An 8,708-nucleotide genomic window follows, 5' to 3' on the forward strand; every position below is an offset into this window, starting at 1 on the left:
GGGCTGCTCCCAGTAAGACTGGTAAAAGTACAGGCATTCTCTTATTTCCTTTCTTCTTTACATATAATTTTCTCTTCCTTCCTTCCTTCCTTCCTTCCTTCCTTCCTTCCTTCCTTCCTTTCCTTCTTTCTTATTTTTTTGTTTTGTATTTGTTTTTCAAGAGAGGGTTTCAATGGATAGCCCAGGCTGCCCTGGAATCATTTTGTAGACCAGCCTGCCCTCAAACTCGCAGAGTTCTGTCTGCTTCTGCCTATGATTCCCAAGTTCTGAGATTGAAGGCATGCACCACCTCTGCTGTTTTGATTTGGTCTGGTACTGCCATTTTTATTTCCCGCACTCTGTTTTTTTTTCCATGACCTGAACAGGTGGCCTGGTTAAACATGTACCTCTGTGTTGTTAGCCAGGCTTTGGTTAGCCATTCCAGCATAAAGCTCCAATATAGGTAACTAGCCTTGAACACAGCATATTCAGGGTAATGACCTTAAGAATGAGTCGTCCCGTAATAAGGACACATTCTCCACTATGTTCATAGCAGTCTTATTTATAATAGCCAGAAGCTGGAAAGAACCCAGATGTCTCTCAACAGAGGAATGGATACAGAAAATGTGGTACATTTACACAATGGAATACTACTCAGCTATTAAAAACAATGGATTTATGAAATTCTTGGGCAAATGGATGTATCTGGAGGATATCATCCTTAGTGAGGTAACCCAATCACAAAAGAAGTCATTAGATATGCACTCACTGATAAGTGGATATTAGCCCAGAAACTTGGAATACCCAAGATACAATTTGCAAAACACAAGAAAATCAAGAAGGAAGACCAATGTGTGGATACTTCATTCCTCCTTAGAATAGGGAACAAAATACCCATGAAAGGAGTTACAGAGACAAAGTTTGGAGCTAAAATGAAAGGATGGACTATCCAGAGACTACCCCACCTGGAGATCCATCCCATAATCAGCCACCAAACCCAGACACTATTGCATATGCTAGCGAGATTTTGCTGAAGGGACCCTGATATAGCTGTCTCATATGAGGCTATGCCAGTGCCTGGCAAATACAGAAGTGGATGCTCACAGTCATCTATAGGATGGAACACAGGGCCCCCAATGGAGAAGCTAGAGAAAGCACCCAAGGAGCTGAAGGGGTCTGCAACCCTATAGGTGGAACAACAATATGAACTAACCAGTACCCCCAGAGCTCATGTCTCTAGCTGCATATGTATCAAAAGAGGGCCTAGTCGGCCATCAGTGGAAAGAGAGGCCCATTGGTCATGCAAACTTTATATGTCCCCATTACAATAGAACACCAGGGCCAAGAAGTGGGAGTGGGTGGGTAGGGGAGCAAGGCGGAGGGAGGGTATTGGGAGCTTTCAGGATAGCATTCGAAATGTAAATAAAGAAAATATCTAATTAAAAACAAAAAAAAAATGAGTCATCCCATCTTCGGTCACTAACTAAGGCAAAAGTGTTGGCAAAGACATTGAGAGGCAGAGTAGGAACTGAGGTGCCATCCCTATTTTGAAGTCATTTTGAAGTGGTCAGTTTCAGAGGCTGGCCTGAATCGGATCACACTGTCTATTCTTGTTTTATTTTTATTTTTGTTTTTGTTTTTGTTTTTCAAGACAGGGTTTCTCTGTATAGCCCTGGCTGTCCTGGAACTCACTCTGTAGACCAGGCTGGCCTCGAACTCAGAAATCTGCCTGCCTCTGCCTCCCAAGTGCTGGGATTAAAGGCATGTGCCACCACTGCCTGGCTCACACTGTCTATTCGTGGCTCAAGTCCTTCTAGCCTTGGTGTGGGCATGGTATATCAATAGCTTGAGACCTGCAACCTCAAGAACTGAGGGAATGGTGAGGATGGGGCAACTTTTTGTGCACTGTCAGCCACGTGTTCAAGAACTGCTAGAGGCCTGATCTCAAAAGGAGAGTAACTACATTACAGAGCATGCGACACACTCTAAACAGCACAAGTGTCAGAATTTCTAGCCGAGAGGTCTGCTTCTTGGCATTGCTGGGCCATTTTGTAAAGTCCTATTCATTCCCTCAGCTCAACCTCAAGATTGGGGGTTGGTACCTTGTGTGCAAGCTCCAAGTTAATCCCACCACCTGGGACACATCTTGGATCACCATTCAGACAAAGACTGGTCTGTTATCTGACCCTCCAACTCAATGGGACCCCAAAGTGTGGGGTAATTTAGCATGTCAGAAGGTGCAAACTCATTGGGTCTTCTCTGTACAGATGAGAAAAGCTTTCTACCCAACCTGAAACATGCACACCATAACCATAAAGCGTCAGTACCTATGGTGGGCTTTGTGTCAGCAAAGTCCATTCTTAGATGTTCAAATGCCTACAACTCCTATTTTTCTGTCAGCCTAGGGCCTTGGGTTGCTGCTTAAGATTATTCTGAACACACCACGGACGGCCTTTGCTAGCCTGTTGAGTCAGTGCTGGCAACCTTGGGACCACCAAATATCTTTGCAACAACTCTTGTAGGGAAGTTTTCTTCCAAGTGGAGCTGTCGTCTCCAGACTCACTGTTTGTCTATCTGGGGATATCATCCAGCCCTCCTGGTTTTCAGTAGCCCCTTCATTGGTTGCCCTTTTCCTTCTGGCTTATAGAAGGGCAGCTCTAGGGGGTAGTAAGAGAGGATTGCAAGACTATGTTGTTGGGGTTGGTCTGGTGCTGCTAAAGTATTAAAATTCTGTAGCCCAGGATGGGTGAATTCTCATGTATACCTGCTTTTGTTGTACAAACCTTGCTCCCCAGGTTAATGGATCAACAAAAGGCCGAAGCCTGTGATTGGGCAAAAGAGAGAGAAAGGCGGGACTTGAGGATCAAGGTAGGGGTCTCAGGAGGGATGGGAGGGGGAGAGAGGAGGGAGCTACCATGAGAGGACATAGACCATGAGCTTGTGGAAACATGAAATGACAAGTAACCAGGGACATACACGGCTGAGGTGTACGTTAGAATAGCTCAGAACTTGCCCAGTCTAGGCTTACAGCTTGTAAATGAAATACCAGGATCATGTGTGTTTTATACAGGCTAGACAGCCCATATAATTCCTTTACACTGTGTCTTCATGGAGGGTAGCCTGTTTGCCTATCAGGTCTGCCAGTTGGTTTCCCCAACTCACTCAAACTTGATTCTGTGTGCAGCAGTGCACACCACTGTCAGAGTCAGGGCCCAGACAGTTTCTGGGAGCTCTGGAAGGTTTGCTCTCTGTTTTCAGTTTTGTTTTGTTTGGGTTTTTGTTGTTGTTGTTGTCCCCTAAGGTAAGCAGTTTCTTTTTCTGTGTATTGTTGCTTTGAGTCTCTAAATGTGAGGGGCTATTTCCCCTGTTGTAGGCTTCAGCTCCCTTCAGTATAAAGATCCATATCTGAATTAGGGAGTAACTTGTCGTCTAATTCTGGCCTTGTGGAGAAACTTTTATAATTTCTCTGAACTGAAGGAGGCACCTTCTTCAAGCTAGAAGACGAGACAGCATAGCTGCCATTTGCTTGGAAGAGGGGAGGGCTTGGCATTTCACTTAGTGGACACACTGGAATGGACTCCTCCCTGAAAGGCTGCTGACCATAGTCTGGCAGAGCTGGCCAGCAGGAGGAGGTGGATGAGCGCTGAGAAGGGCAGAGGCATTTAGAGGGACAGGATCTTACACCTGCCCTGGTGATGTCCAGCACTAGCAAATGGAGCCTGTGGGGACCCACGAGCACCATGGGCAAAATTTCATCTTCTATGGAAGCTAATGTGACGCGTCCTTGGTGTCTTCAGACTTAATCTTTGTAGGACTCTTCACTTCTCATGTCGGGACTCTACTGACCTCAGGATGAGAACGGAGCTGAGCTGGGAGGGGCTATATGTGCTGCCAGAAGCCATCCAGGAGAGACTAAAAGGCTAGCAGGTGATCTGGCGATGCTTACAGAGGAACCTATGATGAATGAGCCTTTAAGAGGCAAGACCCTGAGTTGGGCAGTGGTGGCACACGCCTTTAATCCCAGCACTTGGAGGCAGAGGCAGGTGGGTTCCTGAGTTCGAGGCCAGCCTGGTCTACAGAGTGAGTTCCAGGACAGCTAGGGCTATACAGAGAAACCCTGTCTCGGGGGGAAAAAAAAAAGAGGCAAGGACCAAAGGGCAAATTTCAGGAAATGATTCCTGTAGCAGATATGGATTTTCTGTCCTTATAAAATTAATATTATAAGGCTGGAGAGATGGCTCAGTGGTTAATAGCACTGACTGATCTACCAGAGATCCTGAGTTCAATTCCCTGCAACCACAGGGTGACTCACAAACATTTGTAATGGGGCCTGATGTCCTCTTCTGTTGTGTCTGAAAACAGCAACAGTGTACTCATAAATAAATCTCTTTAAAAATTAATATTATAATCCCTGGACATTAGCCTACCCTATTGGGCAGTTTTTTTGCAGATCAACAAAGATGATCTTATAGTGATGCTATATAGACAAATAGATGATTTCTTTTTTTTTAAAGATGTATTTATTATACGTAAGTACACTGTAGCTGTCTTCAGACACTCCAGAAGAGGGCATCAGATCTCATTACAGATGGTTGTGAACCACCATGTGGTTGCTGGGAATTGAACTCAGGACCTTCAGAAGATCAGTCAGTGCTCTTAACCACTGAGCCACCTCTCCAGTCCCAAATAGATGATTTCTTAATTCTTAATGATGACCTATAAGAATTCCTAACATTATACTAATAATTATTAAGCCCCTTATAATAGTAGGACTGCTATTAAAGCCCTCTAATTGTTATACTACAATTAGAACTCTGCCAGTCTTCATGTCATGAGTTAAACACTTCTGAGATAGAAAGCGGGCATCTTAGAATACGTTCCTTAGAGCTGCAAAACAGTGAAGCAAAGGTCATAAAAGGGAACTAATGATTATTTGTAGGGGCAAGGACAGAAGATAAATATTGAATGGTTTATCTATACAAAACTTCAGTGCTATCTTAGTCACAAGAATTATGATTTTTAGCTTTCAGTGGAGCTGTGGCGCTAGTGGCATAAAAGAAATGTCTAGTTAGATAGCTACCCTTAATGGAAACACATGCAAACATCTGTGCTGTAAACTTCTTATTCGATTTATGATTTGGATTTATGATTTGAATTGATGTTTAAGCTCATGGTGAACTTTGAATTGGATACACAGGACCATGAATTCTAAGAAAATATGTAAGAACTAACTAAGAATTAAGAATTTACAACTAGAAATGTAAAGAACTCGGCAGAGAGATTTAGATAGTTTAATAGGTTTCCCCCTTTTTTCTTTTCTCTTAGAAATAAAGATTAGAATCTATTTTCAAGTTGTCCATTTTCTTCCGATAAGCTACTTTCTTTAGCTTATGAAGAGTTAAATAAACTCCCAACCTTGGAGACAGGACTTTTGAATTCCTGTTAAGAAATCAACAAAGGGACCTCTTTAGTTATTTCCCCCACTGTTAGGATACAGGACAGGTTAAACCAAGACAGCAGTTTTTAACCTCAGCATACACTGGAAAGTTTTCCATTTTTTAGAAACCAACAGCTTCAGCATTCAGCCTAGTTATCTTATAACTATATGTAGCATAGTCATCTCTATAACTACAAGTTTAAAGGTCAGAGGTCATCAGTCTACTGCTCTATGTCCAAGGCTGTGTCCCACTTCAGTCCATTCAGACTGGGACCAGCTCTCAGCAGTGTGCCTGACCCATTGTGTATAGGGTGGGGCAGAGGACAGCTTCTCCCTCAAGCAAGTGCCCTCCTAGCCAGCTGCCTCCAGCAATTTAAGAGGTCTTGCTTTAGGGCCCCAAGTATAAAACCAAGACACTGTGCTTGGTCACGTCCTATTGCCAGAGGTCAGTGCTGATTCTGGAGACACTGTGCTTGGTCACGTCCTATTGCCAGAGGTCAGTGCTGATTCTGGAGACACTGTGCTTGGTCACGTCCTATTGCCAGAGGTCATTGCTGATTCTGGAGACACTGTGCTTGGTCATGTCCTATTGCCAGAGGTCAGTGCTGATTCTGGAGAGACAGCCTCAGCAGAACCATTAACTCCAAAGATGGGAGGAAAAAGACCTCCGACCCAAATCATCAAGGCCAAATTAATTACAGCAAGTCGTCTTTGTATATACAGGCTGCTGCCTCCCCCTAAGGCAGGGTTCAAGAAGTCAACACTGGACATGGGGAAAATAAGGGTCTTTTACTCCAGGAGTAGGGGGTTTCCAAATGGGGGATTTGGAAGGCAAATGTGGGGGGGGGGTACCAAAGCAGAACAGATACATATGAAGTTAGTCATAACAACCTGAAACAAAGACATGCAAGGTGGTCATAAGTTAGCCATAACAAGAGATCATAATATCCCTTTGAAGCAAAGATGTGATTGCCATTCCTGAAACAGGCAGTACAGAACCATCTGTAGTTAAGGTTACAGGTGGGCATAGTCCAATCCTTGAGAGGTTTCATCATAAATGAGAATGAACCGAGTTTGTCTTTACTATAAAATGGCTTTTAAGCCAAATACGGAGGCAGGCTGGTGGGTTGGAATCCAGTCAGATATCATAGCCACGGGGCTGTGCAAGCATGATGAGCAGTTACAGACAAATTCACCATCCAATTAGAACTTAGAAATTCCCATTTTAAATTCCTAGTCTGACCAGAGCTGGTGGCACACGCCTTTAATCCCAGCACTCAGGATGCAGAGTCAGGTAGATTTATGAGACCCCTTGACTACAGGAAGGGGACCCTGAACCCCATTGGGGGTCATGGTGAAGGGTATCTCCCTGAGGGGTCTCCAGAACTATTGCAGACATCTCTCTGGAATAAACACCAGTGAGAGTGGAAGAGAGGAGATGTGTTCACCAATGGCTGGAACTGCCTTTCCAGAACTACCGTGGTAGAGGAGGGCGGCCGGATCAACATCAGCCTCACTCACAGGAAGTCAAGGTGGGCAACAATACTTGCCTTCAGACCTCTTTATGTCTGGGCCTTCCAATGGCAAGTACCGCACACTCAGGGAGGGTCTTCACTGCCCCTCAGCAAATCCCTTCTGGAAATGCCCTCGCAGACCAACATGCGTGTTAAGAGATTCAGACTCCTCCAGGTTAAGATGAGTGTGTGTGTATGTGTTTTGTTTATTAGCCACAGCTACCTAGCTGTCTAATTTCTATTTGTATGTCTCTGTAAGGGATATTTGGAATGATGGTCACCCAATAATGTCATGTCACTGATGGGTTTTTTTTTTATTTCTTTTTTGCTTGTTTGTTTGTTTTGTTTGTTATTTTTGTTTTGTTTTATTTTTCGAGACAGGGATTCTCTGTGAAGCTCTGGCTGTCCTGAAACTCACTCTGTAGACCAGGCTGGCCTCTAACTCAGAAATCTGCCTGCCTCTGCCTCCCAAGTGCTGGGATTAAAGGCGTGTGCCACCACTGCCTGGCAATGATGGGATTCTAAAAAAATGTTGTGTGTGTGTGTGTGTGTGTGTGTGTGTGTGTGTGTGTGTGTGTGGCTATTTTGGCTGCATGTTTGTTTGTGGAACCCATGTGTGATTGGAAGACAGAGGAGGCATCAGAACAATGCCCTGGGGCTGTAGCTGCAGATGGTTGTGAGCCACCATGTGGGTACTGAGAATCAAACCTGGGTCCTTTGGAAACCTCTTAACCACTGAGCCATCTCTCCAGCCCCCAGGATGATGGGATTTTTAAAAATTATTTTATGTTCATCAGTGTTTTGCCTGCATGTATGTCTGTGTGAGAATATTGGAGTTACAGGCAGTTATAAACTGTCATATGGATGCTGGGAACTCCAGTCCCCTGGAAGAGCAGTTAGTGCTTTTAACCACTGAGCCATCTCTCCAGCCATCTCCCAAGGACGGTGGGATTTTGACTAATATTTGCTCTCCTCTTTTTTTTTTTTTTTTGGCATCACTAAAATTTTTTATCATGATTATGTAAAAATGCAATCTTAGGCATTGGTGGCACATTCTTTTCATCCTAGAACTTGGGAGGCAGAGGCAGAGGCAGGAAGATCTCTAGGTTCAAGGCCAGCCTGGTCTACAAAGGGAGTTCCAGTGCCATCAAGGATACCCAGAGGAACCCTGTCTTAAAAAAGAAAATGCAAACCGAGGTCAGGTCTGGTGGTACATACTTGTATTCCTGCACTTGGGAGGAAAAGTCAATATGGTTAAGAGTTCCTTGCCTGAGAAATGGAGAGAAGACTCAGTGGCTAAGAGGACCTGGTTTCCATTCCCAGCACCCACAACATTGCTCAAAACCGTCTCTATTTAACTCCAGCTCCAAGAATTCAATGCCCTCTTCACACCGCACCAGGCATGCACATGGTACACATACATATGTGCAGGCAAACACACATACACATGAAACAAAAGAAATCAATCTAAAAACTAAAAAGAAAATGAGAGTTCTGAGGGGGCTGGAGAGATGGCTCAGTGGTTAAGAGCTCCGACTGCTCTTCCAGAGGTCCTGAGTTCAAATCCCAGCAACCACATGGTGGCTCACAACCATATGTAATTAAATCAGACGCCCTCTTCTGGGGCGTCTGAAGACAGCTACAGTGTACTTACATATAATTAATTAATTAATTAATTAATTAAAAAGCAAATCAAAAACAAAAAACAAACAAAAGAGTTCTGGGATATGTAACATGATTCAAAATAAACAACATAATACAATCTTGGGTTGGAATCA

Source organism: Mus musculus, chromosome 4, assembly GCF_000001635.26.
Source record: "Mus musculus strain C57BL/6J chromosome 4, GRCm38.p6 C57BL/6J".
NCBI lineage: Eukaryota > Metazoa > Chordata > Mammalia > Rodentia > Muridae > Mus > Mus musculus.